This window comes from Saccopteryx bilineata, chromosome 7, assembly GCF_036850765.1.
Source record: "Saccopteryx bilineata isolate mSacBil1 chromosome 7, mSacBil1_pri_phased_curated, whole genome shotgun sequence".
Lineage (NCBI taxonomy): Eukaryota > Metazoa > Chordata > Mammalia > Chiroptera > Emballonuridae > Saccopteryx > Saccopteryx bilineata.
The window spans coordinates 49,663,897-49,686,650 of NC_089496.1; positions in this window are offsets into that span (position 1 = coordinate 49,663,897).

The following is a 22,754-nucleotide window of genomic DNA, read 5'->3' on the forward strand; positions in this document are numbered from 1 at the left end:
TCTCTGTAGAGTCCTCGCATCTCCTAATTATGTATGTGTGTGTGATGGACATGGCCACTTAGCTGTCACCCGCTGAGATTCAGGAGTGTCTGGCTGACGTCTTAGTTTTATTGAGCCTGAGCGGATATTTGGAGAAACTGTTGCACAACATCTGAAAAAAAAAATAGCCATTTTTCTGAATCTCAGAGCAGTTTAGGATGGGCAAATCCCGATGAGTCGATGTAAGCCATCTACATGTTGTGACTGTTCTGTTTCTGAAATGAAAACCTTTAATTGTTTCTAGAAGATTCCCAGCTCCACGCTATTTGGTGACTGTTGATACATCATAATTATTAGACAGAAAGAAAGCCTTTATTGACCAGTCGATTTAACATTGGTCCAAACAAAGAATGGTCATATACTTGCTCTAATATCCTGATAGGTTAGTTACTATTAGTCACCATATGAATTTCCCGACTTGTTTTCAGCTGGATAAGTGAAAATGTCAACAAAACAAAACCCACTGAGGTCTAAAAAATAAGATGTTCTGCCTTGTAGCAAATCAAGGGCTTTAGATTGGAAACCATGCATTTTCTGTTTCAAGATGCGCCATGTTGTACTTCATAAATATGCTATACCAAATTCAGGTTCACTGATCTCTAACAGCTCTATTTAGATATCTTTTATATACCCTACAATACTTTAGAAAGAGTACTATTAATAGATAAGAGAGCATTCCCAAGTCTTTGAGAGTCAGCTGGATAAGTGGTTAAGACAATTGTGTTTCTTTTTATTTTATTTTATTTTTTAAATATTTTTCTAAAGTGAGAAGCAGGGAGGCAGAGAGACAGACTCCCGCATCCGCCCGACCAGGATCCACCTGGCATGCCCACTAGAGGGCAATGCTCCACCCATCTGGGGCAGTTGCTTTGTTGTAACCAGAGCCATTGTAGTGCCTGAGGTGAGGCCGTGGTGCCATCCTCGGCGCCCGGGGACAACTCACTCCATTGGAGCCTTGGCTGTGGGAGGGGAAGAGAGAGGGAGAGAGAAAGGAGGGGGGAAGGGTGGAGAAGCAGATGGTCACTTCTCCTGTGTGCTCTGACCAGAAATCGAACCCGGGACATCCACACGCGAGGCCAATGCTCTACTGCTGAGCCAACCAGCCAAGGCTGACAATTGTGTTTCTTTAGGATACATCTGTGACAGCTGAAGGATGGATTTGGATTCTTGACGAGGACTTGTCTAGTTGTTTGAACCGAATGCGTGGACAGTGTAGTAGTGACTGACTGCGGAACTGGGGCGCGTGGTTGTAATTGTAGTGTGGGGTCCTAAACACCCCAGGGCCTGGGACGCAAGGTGGCCAGCCCATGGCTTCTATGCTATGCATGGAAGGACAGCATGGATTTCGGGGACAGGTTCCAGGTGTAGTTTATGACTTGTCCATATTGTTGAAGGATTTGGGGCCACACTTTTGCTTATCTGTGATGCAGAGAGGTAGTGTAGGGGCAGAGTTAGGACTCAGGGCATCCGGACACCCTGCCCATGGGGCGATTATTTGCACAAAAATCCTGACAGAATGTGTACTCATTTACTGCCAACACTGTGCTAAAAGTAGGAATAGGGCCAATCAGTTGACTTGTCCTGTGTTTTATTGTTATTATTACTCCTTTAGATTATCTTTAAATTCCTTTCCCGTTCACTTTTTACAAAGGAGGGATGAAGAAGGAAAATGATGCAGACGGGACACTGGGGGTGGCTGTTTGCTCCTCGTGACTCACCCAAGGACTGAGTCACTGTACCCAGTGAGACCAAACAGTCTCTTTCCCAACATTGTCACTCACGGCCAATCGTGGGGGGTGAACGATAACAGCTCGTTCTTGTGGATCACTTCCGTGAATGTGGGTGGCGTGATGACAAGTTCGTGTGACATACCTTCTCCGGGGTTTTGTTTAACCTTTGAACATTTTTCCATTCCTAATCCCAGAAGGAAGAAAGAGGGAGGACAGAGGATACCTCAGGCCTCGTGATCCACTTGGGTAGCTGTCTATGCGGAAGGGCTGGGGATGAGCTCAATGCTTGGTTTGCATTTTCTGGTTTTGGCCTAGGGCTCTAGGTAAGCAATGATTTTTGTCTAAAGATTGATCACAATGGAGATTAACCACCACGTGCTTTGATGACAGTGGCCCTGCTTTATTCACATGGGGTCTTTTCATGGGTTCTCAGAGCCAAACTCCTGCACCGTGAGATGACTTAAAATGAAAATATTCTACTTCTCACATTAGTGTACATAACCCAGGTTAGCGATTAGTGTGGGTTCCGTGATAGCTGTACAATGAATGCATGGCTTCCTCTTGCTCTGTCTGTCTGTACAGAATCCCTGTGTTGGTTATGCTCTGAGCAATGGATATTAAGTTGGATGAGGGAGTAACACCCTTGATCAAGATCAGACACTATTATGATTCTCCTGACGCACGGTGCTCGGGGGAAAAGTAAGTTCCTCCCTCTCTTCCTGTGAAAATAGGAATGTTGGAAGCACCTGAATTAAAAGTTTTAAAGTAGGAAAAAAATCCTTGATGTAGACACCAGCAATTATTTATTAAAAGAGTGGCACGTGGACAATCACCAACTTCTCAGGTCAAAGGTCTTCCCCTATGAACTTGTTGAATGTTTCCTGAGCCTCTGACCACCAGCCCGTGAAAGGTCACCTCCCAATGAAATGGGGAACCGGCAGGACTCATTCCCCAGCTTTCGTTGAACACGGATGAACCATTCTGACTGAAAACCTTTTTCTTATCATGAAATATTTTGGACATATGGAAAGGCACGGAGCCTAATGTTGCAAACACACCCATGAATACATTACCCTCATCAAGAGAAATAACCTGATAGGTAGTAAACACGTTATCCCTGCATAAATAAAATCAAACCAAGAGTCATGATTGCAACAGCTCTATGTGGAGCGTTTACTGGTTGAGTTTCTGTTCCCTTTGCTGCCTCCTGTCACTCACATCCTCTGGATCTGACGAGCGTGGCTTATGTGAGCCAAGCCGGAAAGCACTTGGTGTGGGAGGAAGAATCCCTGAGGGGACAAGTGCCAGGATGTGTTAATTAGCCAGCTCCTCCAAACACGTCCCCCGGGAGCAAGCGAAGATGGCCTCTGATTCTCAACCTTGACATACACACCTTTTCAGAATCCAGGATTTTCATTCTGAAGAATGATAGTGTCCGAGAGGTCAAGAACAAGTGGTACAGGGGAAAGAAACAAATCCCGGCAACCATGCTGACCCTAAATGAAGAACCCAGACGTGGAGTCCTTTAAGGGGACCGTTCGGGCTTTGGAGCCCACGTTGCTCCATTGGATTTAATGAATCTTCTTGAAGGACAAACGCTTGCCTGAGACCCGTCTTCTCTGTGGCTCCCTTTCAGATTAGTTTGGAGCAAGCCAGCTTTGAAAAGATGAATGTGGGGCAGAGGATGAGAGATGGGCCTGAGCCCTAAGGGATAACGCCACGTGGGCGACGGCGCGGGGATGGGAAGGCCTCCTCCAGGCAGACCCAGCGAGGGCACCGTGTTAAGCAAAGGAGTGATGTGGCCAGAGCTTCGTCTCAGCAAGTGGAGTAGAGGTGAGATTTTTAGTCAAAAGAGCAGTTGGGGGGCCCCTGAGACGGTCCAGGTGAGAGACGATGAGCCCCAGAACTAGGAGGCAGAAGGTAAAAAAAAGGAAAACTTCGTGACAGATTGGGTGGCGAGTAGGCAAGTGTCTGGCTGGAGTGACAGATGGCAATGGTGCCAATCTGTTATACAAGGAACACTGGCAGGGGAGCAGCTTGGCAGAAATTTTGTTGTCAATTAGATGTTTTTTTTGGGGGGGGGCTGGGTTTGGTTCAGTTCATCCTGAGCATTAGGACCAAGACACGGCCCTTCTTAAGACAACCTAGTCCTGGATGAATGACTTGTAACCCAGAGGAGCACACAGCTGACCGTGGAGTCTCAGCAAGTCCTGTTTGGGAGCATGGCGTGGAGACTTGTCAGGGGAGGTGACTCCTCAGATGAGCCTTACTAGGCCCAATAGGTTCTACCTGTGCAAAGACCCATGCGTGTGTGAAAGTGCACACACGAGAGAGAGAGAGAGAGAGAGAGAGAGCGCACACTGATAGTGTAGTCTAAGAGTTTAAGGCACGAGTCACTGTGTGGATGAGAAGACAGACAAGCAGCAAGCAGGTGGCCTGGGGGGTAGACAGTCACAGGATTTTGGTGCTCCTGAGGTGTGGCCGATTGAGAGAATGTTTCCGAGCTGTGGCAACGGAGCTCACATACCTTAAGAGATATTTGCAAGTGTCCCTTGCCATATTTCCCATGTATAAGACGCAATTTAATTTGAGGGCCCAAAATTTAAAAACAGTGTATTACATAAAGTTATTGAACTCAAGTTTTATTCATCATAAGATTCATACAACTCCTCATCACTGTCAAAACTCCCATCCATTAGCGTGTTCTCATCTGTGTCTGATGATGAATCACTGTCTTCAACAATGAGTACAGAAACAAGTGCAGAAAAGTGGGAAATGCAAGTTAAAAAATCTACCACCACTGGATAAGACGCACCCAGTTTTTAGACCCCAAATTTTTTTTAAAATGGTGCATCTTATACATGGGGAAATATGGTAATTTCCTTTTTAACTGACAGTAGACAAGATACAGAGACAGACTCCCACATGTGCCCCTACCGGGATCCACCTGGCAACCTTGTCTGGGGCTGATGCTCTGCCCATCTGGGGCCATGCTCACAACTGAGCTATTTTTAGGGCCTGAGGCAGAGGCTCCTCGGAGCCATCCTCAGCAACTGGGGCCACTGCACTGGAACCAATCGAGCCATGGCTGCAAAGCATCCCTTGATTTTTAGCAGGGCGAGCACAGTAGGGTTTGAGGAAAATTTGGCTTTTTATTACAAGCTCTCTTGGCTTCTTTCACCCAGGTGTATTCAAGTTTCTTTGTTGCAGCTTCTGAGACTCCAGAGAGGGAAGGAAAAGGGAAGAAGCTTCTAATGAGGCTGTTGTGTCAGACCCTCGGTGTTGTGCCGGGGAGTGAGGAGCCATCTTTCTGACCCTCCAGGCATTGGTTTCTTGAACAGCACGGATCCAAGGCCAATACGTTAAGTCACCGCTTTTGTTGACTTGGCCGTGGCCCGATGGCAGGGCGGGGGCATGCTCGGGGTCCAAGCGGGGGAAGCTACCAATGTCAGCAGCTCTGGTCACACCTACAGATAAAAGTCCCGAGAACTCAGCTCACCCCGAGCTCTGCTTGGAGCAATTCTGTTATGTTTTAGCCACTTGGTGTCATAGCCCAGCTTATGCCTTAAAAACAAAACAAAAAAAACCTGACAGGAACGACTCCTCTGTGCTTCCTCCAACGGGAACTTGGCTTCCAAAGTCCTTTCTCAGAGGGGCGCTTTCAGCAGGAAAATGTGGGGCTTTGGGAAATGTTTGTGGTGATGAGAAAGTTTCCCTTTGGCTCCGAAAATGTAAATACCATTAGTTATGCTGTCATTTTCACCATGTTCCTGCATGTAATTTAAAGAACCGGACTGAACAACTCCTCCTGGCTCGGCTAGCTGCTCAGACAGACAGGACGGGGCGTGGAAGGAGGCGGGAAGCCTGGCTGGTGCGCATGCGCCGGACGCCGGAGCAGGCCGCCGGGGAACCTGGGATGTGACAGGTTCCTGCTGGGTCCCCGCCTGCGTCTGTGAAGAAGGAGACTCCGTGGATCCTCGCCATGCGGTATAGATGCTCTTTTTTTTTTTTTTTTTTTTTTTTGTATCTTTTTTTTGTGTGTTTTTCCGAAGCTAGAAACGGGGAGAGACAGTCAGACAGACTCCCGCATGCGCCCAACCGGGGTCCACCCGGCACGCCCACCAGGGGCGACGCTCTGCCCACCAGGGGGCGATGCTCTGCCCCTCCGGGGGCGTTGCTCTGCCGAGACCAGAGCCACTCTAGCGCCTGGGGCAGAGGCCAAGGAGCCATCCCCAGCGCCCGGGCCATCTTTGCTCCAATGGAGCCTCGGCTGCGGGAGGGGAAGAGAGAGACAGAGAGGAAGGAGGGGGGGAGGGGTGGAGAAGCAGATGGGCGCTTCTCCTGTGTGCCCTGGCCGGGAATCGAACCCGTGACTTCTGCACGCCAGGCCGACGCTCTACCACTGAGCCAACCGGCCAGGGCCTATAGATGCTCTTGATTGACCCTCTTGAATACAGCGGGACAAGGGGGAACCCATCCTAGGAAACTCACTCCCTCCGCTTGTTCTCGGAGCTAACTGGCTAGGATAGAAAGCTAAGGCAAGACAGAGGAGCAAGGCTGAGCAGGCAGGTTCACCCACAGCTCTCTATCTACCACGCCGAGGCGCTCCGAGCGTGTAAAGCGGGAGACAAGGCAGGCTGCTGGTGGCACCGAGGAGCGTTGTCTGCTCTGGGTGATGTGACGACATTCGGGGAGTATCTGTTCTCGCAGTCAGAACAGCTCAGCCTGAGCAATCTCATGTCCACGGCGGGTCCACGGGGCTATCTTCATTCTGTGATCTCGGAAATGCACTGAGAACCCTTCCAGTGGTCTGTTACTGGGCCCGGCCACCCCACTCCAGGGCCCTGGCAGATTGACCCTTTGAGTAGTGCGTTGTGTCTGGTTTTAAGTTTTCATGCTTGCTGACCCCCGGGAGTGAGGGATTTTTTTTTTCTCCAAAAACTGAAATTAGTTCCAATTCCAGTTTTATTAACTTTAAAATCATGTTTGTTTAATAACCAATTTATGGAAACAAGAAAAACATACACTTGCCTTTTTTTAATGTTGCCTTAGCCATTTTTAAAATAAATCGACTGCACTCTGGATGGTCGGGAGGCGCGAGGATGTACACGAACATTCGTCCTCCTCAGAGGGTTAATTTAGACCCTGGTTTACCTGTTGAAACCACCCCCCACCCCAGGAGAATTCCTGGCGTGATTGTCTTGCCTTTTTATATGACTTTGTCATTCGGGCTGTACACAGAGCAGTGGGGTTGCTTTGGTTAAAGGAGATTTTTAAAAAAATGGTGGCCCAGAGAGCACCCTCAGGGAACTGGGGAGACCAGCCCAGCTGGGAGGGGTCCGCAGCGCCCAGACTGTTCCTGGAGGTCAGAGTGGATCCATCTGCTTCACCCTTTTGTTTGGGCTGGAGAGGGGGCAGAAAGCCCTTTTCCGTAGTACTTCTCTCTGAATATGCTATTTATTTCCTTTGTTTTTTTACTTTGGGGAGGGGGGATGTCAAAAAAGCAATATGTTTTGTCCACATTTTAATTTTTTATCTGAAAAAACTTGGGTGAAATAAAACCCATTTTCAAATTTTGGGGATTTTTGTATTTCATTGGATTCCAGTGCTACCTAATCTATTTTATTGAACGTTAAAATGTCTGTATTTAGTTGATTTCAAGTGCACATCTGTGAATGCCGATTTCCAAAACAACGTTTATTTTCCTTGAAATTAGTTCCGTGATTTATTGCTCATACGGCTTGTTCATCTGGGCTTTTCTGCTTTGTGGCAGCGGGTGCGTGGCAATTCTTGCCTACAGAACGTATATGCATATTATTTTCCTCATATAACACATTAATTTTAAATCAGTAATGCATGCAACTTCACTTGATTATGGTCTTCTAAGCATAAGCGCACGGTGCTTTTGACTATGAAAGAAGAGACTCCTCGGAGCCGGGGAGAGGCTGTGAGGCCAACAGCGGAGAGACAGCAGATAGGACAGGCGAGTGTTCCCTCAGTGCAGCTCCAGAGGGCTGTGCTGGGCAGGAGTCCTGCAGATGTGGCTGTATCCACGCTGCCTTCAAACAAACGCGAGGAAATAAAAGCCAGTGCTGAGATTTCTCATCCTCTGAGCAGCATGGCCTGACCTACATTATCTTCAAGAATGTGCCTTTTATGACACATGAGGACAGGGTCCCCGTGTCTCAAAGCAGCCATTGCGCCCCATCAAAGCGGGGCTCTGTCATCCAGATGTCTAGGCTGTTGCGGGTAGGGGCCAACTTCCAGATGGAACGGCCTTCTTCTGGTGTGAGCTGGCTGGATGTTGGGGGCGGGGCGGGTCTGTGGACCTGCCCTGACGTGGCGCTTGGACCCTGGACGTCCGTGAGCAGGTGCTCGGGGAAGACCACCACAGGTCATGGCGTGGGGGTGCGCATGCCTGGAGAGGGGTCCCTGCCAGAAGTCTAGGGAGACCGTAAGAATGACCTCATGCTTTGTGCTCATGTTCCTGGTAGAGCGAGTGTCTCAGCATTTCTAGCCAAAGATCCCAGCAGCTGGGGTCAGAGCATCCCGGGCCAATGACAGTTCTTCCATGAGGAGAAACAGATCCTGATGTAGCTTCTTGAGACTTTTCACCAGGAATTAAAACAACTTGTCCTGTCACTCTGCATTTGTGTCACCCTGCCTCCACCCACGCTCCCTGCCTCCACCTTTCTGTCTTGCCCCTTTCTAGTGCTCCTCCCCTCTGCTCCCTGCAGAGGGCGTCGCTTCTCTCCCCCACCTTCCCCATCTCCATTCCCAACCCGCCTGTTCTTCTTTTTCACGCCTTCCAAAGAGGGAGCCGATCAGGTTTCTACCTTATCAAAAATCTGTTTATCGAAAATGTCTTTGAGCTACTCTGAGTGAGGTCTATGCGTCATCAGTTTTAGGTACCAAATTTTCATTTTCTTATCTTGTGAGTCTTCTGGAATTTAACACCTGCAATCAGTTCTCTGGTTCAAAGATGGGCATTGAGGGCCCTGTATGAGATAAGAAGGGAAACTATTTAGGGGGTGGATGGGCAATCCGTTGCCCCCAGCAATGTAGACTCTACCTACACAGAGGACTGGCTCTGTCACACGCCCTTTGAAACCTTTTTGTAACATTTTTGGTTGTATATAAAACATTCCTTCCATTTTTTGGTAGAATGTCTATAATTTCTGATGTTAAAAGGCCACAGAAGAACCTGACCAGGTGGTGGCACAGTGGATAGAGTGTCAGACTGGGATGCCGAGGACCCAGGTTCAAGACCCCAAGGTTGCTAGCTTGAGCGTGGGCTCATCTGGTTTGAGCAAAAAGCTCACCAGCTTGGACCCAAGGTCGCTGGCTCAAGCAAGGGGTTACGCAGTCTGCTGAAGGCCCACGGTCAAGGCACATATGAGAAAGCAATCAATGAACAACTAAGGTGTCACAATGCACAACGAAAAACTAATGATTGATGCTTCTCATCTTTCCATTCCTGTCTGTCTGTCCCTGTCTATCCTTCTCTCTCACCCTCTCTCTGTCTCTGTTAAAAAAAAAAAAAAAGCCACAGAAGAAAGTAGGTATTGTTGCATTTGTCCTCTATTGTGTGTCCTGGCCCACATCCCTTGCTCAGGGGAAGTGGTCCAACTACAATACTTCCCTCTAGCAGTCTGAGTGAATATCAAGAGACTTTGCCGCCTCAAGGCATCAGAGTGCTATGCAGGAAGATCAACTTTGTTACACATCTTAAAGATAAGATAGTTCAAATCAAACAGTTCTCTGATCTAATGGTAACATGTAAAATTTATCTGCCACGCCCAGGCAAGATGGCTTATGCCTCCGCCAATGCCAGTGCATTCTAGTTATTGTTTATATTCTATCTTGAGGTCTGTGAAGTCCTTTTCTCGACTTTGTAGAAAAGATGGCCAGGAGCCACTAGCGAGGTCTCTGCAAGGGGTCTTCTGCCCTCCTGGGCTTCCCCAAAGGCAAGGATTACGTGGCTACCCGAGATTACCTTTTTATTGTCAACAGGCACATTCTAAAAAAATACAACACACACAACACACACACACACACACTAATGGCAGCCGAAATTCACAGCACGGTTAGGAGTCTTGGATAGAATTTCATGTTTCATTTGTCCTTGCGTCTGAGATACGACATTTTCAAACAAAAAAAAAAAAAGAAAGAAAGGAAAAGAAACAAACAAACCAATTCAAGCTGCTTGTCAAATTGCAGAATGGAAACCTCAGCTCACTACAAATTGGCCTAATTAAACCTTATTAACATCAGTACCCTGGGGTGGATTTTTCTCCCGCGCACAAAGGATGACACTGCCAATTTCCACGTGCAATGCAGGCGCGTCTGATGCTTTTATGGGTGATTTTCCAAATGGGGACAGCAAATGTGCCAGGCCCAGCGTCTCCGAGGCACATGGGGTGTATAACTGCTCAGTAATGGCAGTTTTCATTCGGGCAAATTAAATGGAAATAAAAACAAAAGCCCTGTCCTGTCCCGGGAGAGTCTCCCTCACCGAGTCTCAGGGTGGGAGTCGGCTCAGGGCTCAGCCTCTCCCCCCCACTCTCCTTCCCTCCCTTCCTGACACCTGGGGGGGTCTTAGCGGAGGGAAGGGCTCCCATCGGACACTGTCCCTCTGCAGAAGTGACTCTGCTGCTGTTTCCTGACAAGCTTTCATTCTGCTGCGACCCTGAGGACGCAGTCTCTGCTGGATAAAAAACAAGGAGGGCCCGAGGAGCTGTCAGTTATGACACAGGACGGGCGGCTGTCCGCTGCTTCCCTGCGCAGTCCTGGAGAAGAGCCGCCCACCCGGGACGCGGTGGGAGATGGACAAGGACAGCCGTCTATGGGTGGAGTACGTGACTATGGGGGGGACACAGGGACCACGGGAGACAAGGGACGTAGCCTCTTCTGCACACTGTGCTGCGGATTCCAGACTCCAGCCATCCTCGCCATCTACACTGGGAACTGACAGTCACTTCAAACTTTGTGTCTGCCCCGCCCACTCACCTGCCCGCCCCCAGGACTCCCAGCATGAAATTGCAAAGCTTCCTGCAAGGGCTCGCCTGGAGGAAGCTTATTTGGGGAAGGAAACTTGGGGAACAGTAATTAGGGCTGAGAAAACTAAACTGGAAAGAGGGGTATCCCACCCCAGGGAGTTGGAATGAACCGACTGGGCGCTCCCGGGGGCTGGGTTCTGACTGGCCCTGTCTAAAGCAGCAATTTTCTTTCTAAACCTCTGAGACAGGCCAAAAAAATATATTTTTGCCGATCTGACAAAATAATAGGTATAATTTTGACTCATTCACACTGGACGGCTATTGTTGTGTTGGCTGTTGTCATTTTTTTTTTATTTGGCAATCTAAAGGAAAAGAGGTCAGTGCCACTAAGTAGTCAGGTATTGCGTGTTTCAAAAATTCTTGCAGCACACCGGTTGAAAATCGCTGCTCTGAAGAGATGGCTGATGTTATCCACCTGTTCCAGACCACCACTGGTCAAGAGTGGGCGCCGCAGTGCGAACCTCCTGGATCTTCCTGGGCTCCACAGGTGCCCCAATGCCCTGAAGCTCGAGGCAAGGGTCTAAAAGTATCAGCAGCCAGGTTGCACCTGAGGCAGCCCGTTGCCACGGCAACTGCTGGAAGAAAAAAGGTGAGTGAGAGGTTACGAGAGGATGTAACACCTGGGGATCATATTCTTGACTCCACACTTTCTCCTCTCCTCATGTTCCACTCAGCAGTAATATCTGTCGCCTCTTAAATTATAGCGCAAATCTGAGCACGGCTCACCGTCCCCACAGCCTTCTCCGGGGCCCACCATCCCCACCTCTCGTCCAGGCTGCTGTTAGCTGGCCCACGCAGCTCCACTCCTAATCTTGCGTCCCTCCCGCGCCCGCCGCGCAGGACAGGCATCGGCCAGGGGAAACCTTGAAGAATTCGAATCACAGCATGTCCTGCCTCCTTTCAAACCCTGGTGACGACTCATCTCAGCTGGAGTAAATCCCACAGCCCTTCTAGGATCCAGAAAAGCCTGTCTGTCTCGGTCCTTTGCTCCCTTTCTGACCTCATCTTGTCCGTCTCTGCTCCTCCCTGTCTCCGCTCCTCCCTCCCTCTGTTCCAGACGCTGCTCCCTTCTGGCCTCTCGCTGTCTCCACATTGCCAGCCGGGTTCCCATGTCAGGGACTTTGCACCTGCGGTTCCCTCTCCCCACAATGCTATTCCTTCAGCTCCCTGTGTGTCTCACTCCTCGTTTATGTCTGCACAAATATCACCCCTTCAAAGAGACACTTTTCGTAATCATCTAAAAACAGTTTCTGCCCTGGTCGATGGCTCGGTTGGTTGGTTGGAACATTGTCTGGATTGCATAGAAGTTGCAGGTTCAATTCCTGGTCAGGGCACATACAGGAACAGATCGATGTCTCTCTCTCTCTCTCTCTCTCTCTCTCTCTCTTTTTCTCTCTCTCTCTCTCGCTTCCTCTCTCTCTAAAAGCAATAAAAAAAATTAAAATAGGTCCTCTCCCTCCCAGAATCCATTTTCTTTCCCTCGTTTTTCTCCTCACCTAAACATTATAGATTTATTCCTTTGCTCTTGTCTTCCCCTCCCCCAAGTCAGTGCCAGTTCTTGAGAGCAGGGACTTTGTTCCATTTGCTGACATATCTCCGTGCCTGGAACAGACCCTAGCACACAGCAGACAAAACTGTACTCGACGAGGGTCCTCCAGAGGAGCAGGTAGCAAATCAATGTAAGAAGACACCTGCTTCTGTACATACACAGAGCAGGTGACAGACTGAGGGTGGACGGTCCCACCCTGGGAGACGCTGCCCTCTCGCTCCGGCCCTCCATCGTCCATGTTGGGTCCTGCTGGCGCCAGGTGGCAGCATGACCAGGAAGAAGGTGCTAGTCGTGGTCACCTCAGATCTGGATGTTCTTATCAAGGTCCCCAACATCACCTAGGGGAACCAGAGCACGTGTGTCTCCTCCTCCTTCACCCCAGCAGTCTGATGGAGAGAGCCACGATGTCAGCGAGAGCCTTTCCGGAGAGCTTTGGCCACCAGGTGTCTCTCGGCGCAAATATGCAGTTTCTTCTTCGGGATCAACAGGCCTGCATTTCCACGACTGTAATAAGCTCCAGCCTAGGAGGGGATAGGGGGATACCTGCCATCGGAGTCCCAGTTTTACATTTCAGTCATTTGAATGGAGCCACACGGTCAGAAAAGGAAAGAGGAGAAGGTAAAGTCTAGGCCAGGGGTCCCCAAACTTTTTACACAGGGGGCCAGTTCACTGTCCCTCAGACCGTTGGAGGGCCGGACTATAAAAAAAAAACTATGAACAGATCCCTATGCACACTGCACATATCTTATTTTAAAGTAAAAAAAAAAAGCCAAAACAGGAACAAATACAATATTTAAAATAAAGAACAAGTAAATTTAAATAAACAAACTGACCAGTATTTCAATGGGAACTATGCTCCTCTCACTGACCACCAATGAAAGAGGTGCTCCTTCTGGAAGTGCGGCGGGGGCCGGATAAATGGCCTCAGGGGGCCGCATGCGGCCCGCAGGCCGTAGTTTGGGGACCCCTGGTCTAGGCCTTGGTGCTGGCTTGGCAAGTAACTGGTATAGAATGTAAGAACCTGGCTAAGGAGGCCGATGCTATATGAACTAAGATAGTGTCCTTCTTGGGTGGGGAGGGGTAAATATGGTTCATGGGCTGAATCTAGCCCACTGCCTTTCTCTGTAAATAGTATCTTGTTGGAACTCGGTGATATTCATTCCTCACGAGTTGTCTAGAATTGCTTTCATGCTACAAGGACAGAATTGAATCTTTGTGACAGAGATAGATAGCCCACAAAGACAAAAATACTGACTGTCCGAATCTTCACAGAAGTTTGCCAACCCCTGACCCCACGGGAGGAGCCACGTACTGGGAACCTGATTAATTAGGATCCTAGTCTCTGCTGTAGAACTGAGTATTTATGTGAACAACTGGTCTGCCCTCAGTGAGACTCAGTTCGTTTCAAAGCTCTTAGCCTAGACCAGTGGTTCTCAAAGTGTGCACCAGGGTGCACTGGTGCGCCCTAGAAGACTTCCAGGTGTGCTCTATGATATTCCAGAGAAATATGTGCCTGTTAGGGACCAAAAAACCAATAGGGTTTTTGGAGTTTAGATTTTTAGGGGGACAGAGGTGTGGGGAATTGGCTGTAAACTGACAGTCTGCCCAACTCCCCACCTCACTTGCCTGATTAGGTTGCAAAAGGCTGTTAAGCTATGGTGCTGGATTGTTTACACTACCCCCCATGTTCCCCAAAAGACTGGAGGCAAGTTTCTTCTATCCTTTGTTTGGTGTAAAATTAAGATGATATGTACTGTGGGGGTTTGCTGCACTTGGTAAAATTCTTGGGTTGCCATGGAAACATGATCAGAGACCATTGATTTGCTAATGACCTCCCTTTGCCCTGTTAATAAAGTAAGATGTGGTTTTGGGGCACACTTTGTTCTTGCCAGCAGCAATTACAGGGCCCTCCTGATCCCAAATTTTCTTAATTCCACATATTTTCTAAATTCCACACTGTTCCCATTCTGAACCTGGAATTACTAGCTGCGCTGGTTCACGGCATGTGCCCAGATATAAAAATAAATATAGTTACTCTATTATACCATTTCATTACAGAAATACCACTTTTTGTTAACACATCATTATTATATTTGTTATTAACACATCATTATATTATTTATGTTTCTCATAAACACAAGAATGAAAAAACTTAACACATTCGTGCCGGGACCTGCTGAATTTACTAAATCTTACTAAGAATGTATCTATATATATATAAAGATAACTTTTTTGTCATTTTTTTTATTTTTTAACTTTTCTTTTTTATGAATTCTAAAAAGCATAACTCAAAAAATGTAACATAAAAATGTTTTATAATGTCAGAATAAATTTAATTTTGTCATATTTATTTCATTTACCATAAAACCATGCTTAGACTTTATATATTTTTCTTTAATATTTGACTTAATTATTATATTTCTCAGAAATTTGTATATAGTGTGCCTACAATTATTTGTAGGATTTTAAATGCTCCCCAACTTCAAAAAGTTTGAGAACCACTGGCCTAAGCCCTGGCCAGTTTGCTCCGTGGATAGAGCATCAGCTGATGTATGGATGTCCTGGGTTCAATTCCCTGTCAGGGCAGACAAGAGAAGCTACCATCTGCTTCTTGCCTCCTCCTTCTCCCCCTTCTCTTTTTCTACCCTTCTTGCAGCCAGGGGCTCAAATGGTTTGAGCGTTGGCCCTCAGTACTGAAGATAGCTCAGTTGAGTCAAACATCAGCATCAGGCGTTAAAAATGGCTCAGCTGATTTGAGCATCATCCCCAGATAGGGGTTGCCGGGTGGATTCCAGTTGGGGTGCAGGCAGGAGTCCACCTCACAGTCTCCAATACTCTGGCTTATAAATAGATACACATACATGCACACACACACATACATACATTTTCAAGTGGTGGGGGAGCTTATTCTGCACCCTGTCAACTGCACAGGGATACAGTGACAACGGAAAGAGAACTGGGAAGAAGCTGAAGCCTGACACCCTCTCCTAGTGACCACTGACCTCCACTGTCTGCCCACAGCCGCCCCTCCGGCCTCGGCGGAGGCGATGGCTCCACGGGAGACCTTCCCGGACTTGGGATATTGTGGGGGAGCCTCCAGCTGCCCCTCAGAACGCTTCCCATGCTTAAAAGAGAAGATGTGCAAATGATTCCAAATCATAAACATAGTAAATGTGGAGTCACGGTGGAAGGGACGGCCTGGAGCCCCTGCCCTCCCCGTAAGACTGTCCTCGCGGTCTGGCCTCTGAGGACATTTCTGTTGCTGTTCAGCTGTGTCTGTGTGGCTTCTATTCCTCAAGTTAGGAAGAGTTTTGGGTTTTTAATGTGTTTTCTCATCCTCAAAGCCCTCTTGCCATTTCCAGGAGTGTCCGCGGGGCCCCCGCACAGAGCGTGGGGTTGGCAGTCGGAGAAGGCTGGCTTTATACTCCAGGTTCCTCATTACTATGTAGTGTGACCTCGACAAAGTTGCTCAATCTTCCTGAAGCCCCGTTCCACCGACTGTAAAATGAAGACAATCCATCCTCGTTAAATCGCCGTGAGAATTTTAATGAGCTTGCACACCTCCCACCGCCACCCAGTTCCCTGCCCTTTATAAAAATAGCTCGCTTGCAAATGAGATGTTTTAAAGTCGGAGGCAGCCTATTGTCATTTCCAAGAGATGAATCCTGGCAAGCTGGGTGTCTGATTCTTTTTTATAACTCTGCTAACATATATTTAGAAGGTATGGGGGAGTTCATCCCTCACTTCTTTTAGAACAAGCTCCCAGAGGTCTGAGGATGTTGAAAGCAGGAATGTATTTAAATGCAGACATAGATCACAGGAGGACGAGAGCCTCCCATGGAGCCAGATAAAAGACTGTCCGGTGAGCAGAGAGCCAGGAATCCACAGATGTCCTGGGCATTCTCCCCATTGTGTTTTTTTTGAAAGAGCAGGAGAACCCCAGAAAAGCCAAAACCCCTGTCAGAGTCAACTGAATTTTCCAGATACAGGAACAAATCATTTTTTGTTTGCCAGAGAACACTTCTACTTCGATGGCTATGAACCTAGGACTCAGATAAGATACTAGCATTCTCTGAGCCGCTCTGGGCCTCTCTCATTGGTGAAGCCCGCACTCCTCCCGGACAAGAGGGTTAGAGAGGTGAAGCGGCCTGGCCCCCTGCAGGCAGCTAGTGCTAGTACAGGGCGGGGCCAGGACATATACAGCCCACTTCACTCCTGTGATTTCCCTAGCCACCTTGAAGCCCCAGCAGGATGGCCCACAGGAAGTGGGTATTCTCCTGAGTTCAAGCATCCTGCTCATTACCTGAGGGAGGAGACAGGTGAGGGAGATGGAACCATCAGCAGCCATTGCCCCGGCAGGGGTGTGAGTAAAGTCTTCCCACTAGACCTCCGCGGACACCACCCTGGTGAGAGAGGAGGCGCCTGTTACTGCTCCCCACGTGGCTTCCACTGGAATACGGGGCGAGAGGTGAGTGGGGACCTCCTAGTCCACTCCGCAGCCTTCTCTGACACCAGTGAGTGTAGAAGTCTGCGCTTCCCAGCTGGCCTGCCCGGTGGTGGTGCCAGTGGGGAATGGGTAGCTGTTGCCTAAACATTTTGTCTTGTGGGGTCGCCCTTCCCTCCGCGCAGGCTAGAGAGAGCAGGCATTTCTTGGGGCTCTTCTGTCTGTTCCCGTTGGCAATTCTGGGTTGCTGGTTTCTTCAGCTCCTAATTTAGGATATATTTGGCAAAAAAGAAAGCCCAGGAATCTCACCACTGCGTCATTCCTTGGAGCTCAAGGACCCTCAGCAGTCTGCCTTCTTCTCTCCATGTTTCTGAGGTTTCTTATTCGTCCGTCTTACACAAGATGTTCGGCTTGTCCCGCGCCTGTACCGATCGATTTTTCTAATGTTTAATCCACACGAAATCTATTCTAGCATCCACTGTTTGGACAAGTGTCAAATCAACTTATGAAGGACCTCAAAAAAAAAAGCCCTTTGGCTGTGAGTTACGATTGCACTGAGTTTTATATATTTGTTTGAAGATTGACCTGCCTTTGTGTGAGGAAACTAAGTCTAAAAGTCTATAAAATGAATTTTTACTATCCCTAAGGTCTACCATAATTTGCATTCAGCAGCTTTTTTAGGTTAAAAATTTTATATGTATATCATATCCTTTGTGCCTGATGCTTTACACGTAGTATTTCATGTAGCTCTCTCCATAACCCTGTGCACTAAGATGTTTACTATGCCAACAACAAACTGAACTACCTTGCCTATGGTCACATGCTAATTAGCAACTGAGTTTGGATCGTAACTTAAGTTTCCTGATTTATACTCAATTTTTCTTTCCTTACGTGTTCTGGAGCCTGAATATTTTTCCTCGCAGGCTGATGGATTGTTTAGAACCTGCCAGCTTTGGATAAATAAAGCACTGTTATTGAATATCTATCACGAAGAATATGGAAATGCCTCAGTGAGATGCGTCTTCAACTTTCTCTTTGTAATATATTTCTTTCGAGGTTTTTTAAAAAAACCTGTCAGCCCTCTTCCCAGGGGAGAAAAGAAACAGCAGCATACAGAACTCAAATCATGGAACTATAACCAAAACAGTATTTTTAATAATACCTCAGATAGCTTTAAAATTTTTCCCTTTATGACAATGTATCATATTACTGTTGCCTTAAATGATTTGGGTTCAAAGAAGACAAAAGATCCTGCCTCCCCCCCCTTTTTTTTTTTACGAGGTGAAGTCTCTACTCATCTCTCCTTTAAGAACCACCTTTCCAAAGTTGGTGAATTCAACTTGAAGGATAGGTTAAATGGGGGAAAAAATAGTATTAAAGTATTTCTGAAATAGCAGAAGTTTTCATTTCCGTTCGTGCTCGATCAGGGGCAACTTGTAAGTGGGGAATGTGAGCTGATGTCTCAGGACGCATGAAAGTTGTGGAAATAATTTTCAAAGGTGAGTGAACAATGAGTCAACAATATAGCTGGTGCTGGAGGAGCGGGAAAAGGCAGAGGCCGGTGAGCCCAGGCTGCGGAGTTGGGTCCAGCGAGCCGGCGAGGGCTCACGTACGAGGGCCCTGGGCGTGAGAGTCACAGTGACTGGACAGAAAGGTGGCGCTCCTGGTGGCCGCAGCTTCCCAGCTGGGTACCCTGGAGTCCTCTGGGACACCTGTGGGCGAGCTCAGGCTGTACCTTTTAGCCGTAGACGCAGGAGACCTTCTGGGAGTGAATACTTGACTCCCCAACTGGGAACAACAGCTTTTATGATCTCACAGGAGACTGGCAGTCAGCTGTCAGTTCTGGGACTTCAGTCAATGTCGAGGTTCAACCTGGGAGAGGTCTGCTTTCAGCCACATCTGACATGGTTCGGGCCTGTGATTGGTCCACCTGGAGGCGAGTGAAAAGGTAATGAGGTAGAAATAAGATTTGAAGAGCTAATGATTGAGATTTTCTTAAACGAGTGAGACACCAACTTACAGATCTAAGAAATATTGTGAACTCTTCATGGGATTTTTTTTTTTAAAGAGCAAACATGCCTAGGCACTCCATTATTAAATGTCTGAAGACCAAAGACAAAGTAAAGCTCATTATTTTGAAAGAAGCAACTTGAAGACCAACACCTGCCCTCTCCGTGGAAATGAGAAACCCAGAGGAGAGCGGATGTTGGTGGTTGAGTACTTCGGTGCTATTAAGTCCTAAAAAAGAGAGAAAATAAACGCCAACCGAGAAGTCTCTGCACAGCAAAAAATATCCCTAGAAATAAAACTAAAACGTATTGCTGAAAATATGTTTGCAGAAAAACAAAAAGCGGGGAGAGAGTTTATTGCCAGAACACATGCACTAAAGGGAATTTTCAGGCCGAGGAGAACGATCCTAGAGAGATGCGTGAAAATTCAGCCGGGAACGGAGACGCGGAGGAGAGGGTCATTAGGCGGGGAAATAAAATCGCGGGTGAGTCAACACTCCTGGCGTGAAACGGTAAGAAAAACGCATCTTATTTTTATAAACTTGCAGGGCATGGAAATGGCCTAACAACGACACAGAAAAAGGTGGGGAAAAGGGTAAAAGGAGTTAAAAGTGTTCCAGGGAACTTTAAAAAGCAGGAATTGGAAAAATAGGGCGAGAGGCCAGACCCCCAGGTGAGAGGTGAACGGAAGGGCGGGGGAGGGGGGATAGTTCGTGGCAGCGTCTGGGTTATCTTCAAACCTTCCTGTGATGGTGGCACTCAGGTCACACGTGCTGGTCACTGGAGGACGGAAGGCTATTCCTGAGAGCAGCCAGTCGGGTCAGTCTGTGCATTGCATATCGTATATTCCGGCCCACTGTTGACCTCAATAAAAACTACTCTTACAGTTGCAGCCATCCAGGGAAAGTCAACCCCCCCCCCCCCAATCCCCACTGAGCTGCGCGGAAGCTGTCCAGTTAGGGTTGGTTGTCTGAGGCTTAATTATCACCAAAACCACTAAATGAGGGAACGGCGTCATCTTTCACACACGAAGGTGTTTTGATAGAAGCTAATTGCTGGTGAGCGTTGTATCCTTCAGGCTTCCTCATAAAGGGCTCCGTCCTGGGCTTCCTCCCTCCCCCTGCGCCCTGTCACATCTCTGCTTTGATTAGCTCCATCTGACAGAAAATCAAAGAGGAGATAGTGCTCTCTCAGCACCTGAAGCAGGACGCAGTGGGGGAGCCAGGACTGGCTCCAGGCAAGATGGCCAAGTGTCCACGCTCTTCTAGGGAGCCTCCTGCCTCTTCTGATGGCTGCCTTCCCCTCCTGCCTTTGTCTCTCTCCCCCTCCCTCCCTCCCTCCCACCGCCATTTCCCAGGTGGCTGGTTGAAGCTCCTCTTCCAACCTCAGCTAATGGGTCCTCTTTGTTGACTTAGCGACCAGGAGCTGTGGGGGCTGGTGTGCCCTGGAGGAAATGACAGTGAACAGCCCTCCCCACTCTCCTGTCAGACCTTGTTTCTTTCGCAGCTGTTTCTTGTAGCATCAACAATAAAACGCTGTTCACTGGCTTTGTGGCTACAGGTGGGCTTGGCCAAGGCCACTCTGTTCCCCGCCAGCACCCGAGTCCAGAGGGGACCTCCAGGGACAGCCTGGATGGTGGCGGCTCCAGAGCAGGGAGGAGAAGGAGGTGGGAAATGCCCAGTCTCGGGGGTGGGGGTGGGGACAGTGACACAGGAAAGGAGACGATTAGTCCATCGAGGGCCAGGCATTCCAGACTGGGCCCTCTAGAAAGGCCCGGGCCTCTTCCTCTTTGTGTTCTCGTTTCCTTCCTGGGCCTTGACGTCGCCCACAGGGGCTCAGACCTGGGCGTGCAGCAGAAGAGTAAGGAAGTAAGTCCACGGGAGGGACGTCTCTCCCCTAAAATGATTTTTGCCAATGTCACACCTAGTGTGTGTAGCTCTTAAAAGGGTTGGCCCTCGGGGTGCGCACAGGGTGGCTCTTCAGGCCTCTTTCCACTCAGCTCTGAGTGGGCAGCTGTCGGAACCAGGGGGCCAGGGCACCATGTGTGTCCGTTCCCGGAAGCAGGGGCCAGGCTGAGGGCCGGCATCTGGGAGGACCAGCCACAGAAGCCAGTGGCCCGAGTCACCTGAAGGCTGGGGGCCAGGGCACCATGTGTGTCCGTTCCTGGAAGCAGGGGCCAGGCTGAGGGCCGGCATCCGGGAGGACCAGCCGCAGAAGCCAGTGGCCCGAGTCACCTGAAGGCTGGGGGCCAGGGCACCATGTGTGTCCGTTCCCGGAGGCAGGGGCCAGGCTGAGGGCCGGCATCCGGGAGGACCAGCCGCAGAAGCCAGTGGCCCGAGTCACCTGAAGGCTGGATGATGGACAGCGAGCTGGGGAGGGCGGGCTGTCTCAGTCGAGACTCGTTTGGACACGGCAAGTGCCTGGGGCACTGCCACAAATTCCGCCACTCTCAGGTTGCCTGGCCACGGGCCGGACACTCATTCCTTACCAGGTGAAGCCACCCAGCTGTACCAACAGTGGCAATGCAAAGCTTAGAGTGGGGCCCGAGACTGGGGGGCCACCTATGTTTCAGGTCGTGTGCCAACCCCCTTCAGCTGGAGGGCCGGGTTGATTCCGTAGGCCAGCCCCTGACAGGAGAGGGGGCGCTGGTCCAGGCAGGCTCTGCCAGCGGAAGTAAGGAGACATGGCCCCCAAGTTGTGCATCTGCTGCTGCTGTTGGGGCTTCCGACCGTCCCTTACACCAGTGGTCTCCAACCCCTGGGCCGCAGACCGGTACCGGTCCATGGGCCATTTGGTACCAGTCCGCAGAGAAAGAACAAATAACTTACATTATTTCCGTATTTAAGTCTGAACGATGTTTTATTTTTTAAAAATGACCAGATTCCCTCTCTGTTACATCCTTCTAAGACTCACTCTTGACGCTTGTCTCAGTCACACGATACATTTATCCATCCCACCCTAAAGGCCGGTCCGTGAAAATATTTTCTGACATTAAACCGGTCCGTGGCCCAAAAAAGGTTGGGGACCACTGCATTACAGGGTTCACCGCCGGTCCCTCCGGCAGTGGTGTTCACGATATGTCCCACAGCAGACACTTCTGTGCTGAGTGGAATGACACACTGTGAGTGGGGCATAAGTCAATTCCTCCTGCCCTTAGTGCCAAGCTGGGAGGTCTAAGCCGTACCAGTCTTCCAGCTGGAGCTAAGATCGTTTCATTTAAAAATATTTTTATTAAAAAAACCTGTTTTTTAAGATCATTTTCCTATGGAAGAAAAAGGAGGCCTAGAGATGGGTCCCAAAGGGGCAGAGCTCAGTTGCCCCTGGGTAGGCCCCTGGGCAGGGTACGAGCTGCCGGGCCGGAGTCTGCTGGCTTCCGCGGGCCACAGTGTCACGAGCCAGCCCTCTCCCGCTGCGCCCGTCCTGCTCACGGTCCCCACTCACCGGCCTGTTGTCACTGCGTCCAGATTGCTGAAGTGAGTGTCAGTTTTACTTTCCTTTGGTTCTTTTTTCCGTTTTCTACGGCCCCACGAACAGGCTTCCAGAGAACAGCGCAGCCCAGCGCGGTATGGCTCTGTGTGGCTCTGTGTCCTGGATGTCACACGGCCCCTGGTCTTTCCAGGCCCCTGGCCAGGCTTGCCAAGGTGAATTAAATGTTTCCACTGAGTCGTGCGCTTCGCCCCTGGTCGCTTCTGGGAAGCCTTCTCCCCCCTCTCCCTGCTGTACGAGGGAGATGGACTCCCCTAGTCAGGCTCTTTTGGACAAAGGAGGAACAGAAAACGTGAGAGGCCCTTCTGGAGATACAGGGGGGAGAGAACAGGCTTGTCCTCGGAGCAGCAGACAGGACAGCAAACAGCAGGGCTGCGCTGACGGGGATGCTGGGAAGTGGGGACTTCTGAGCCACGGGCCTTGGAGCACCACAGTCAC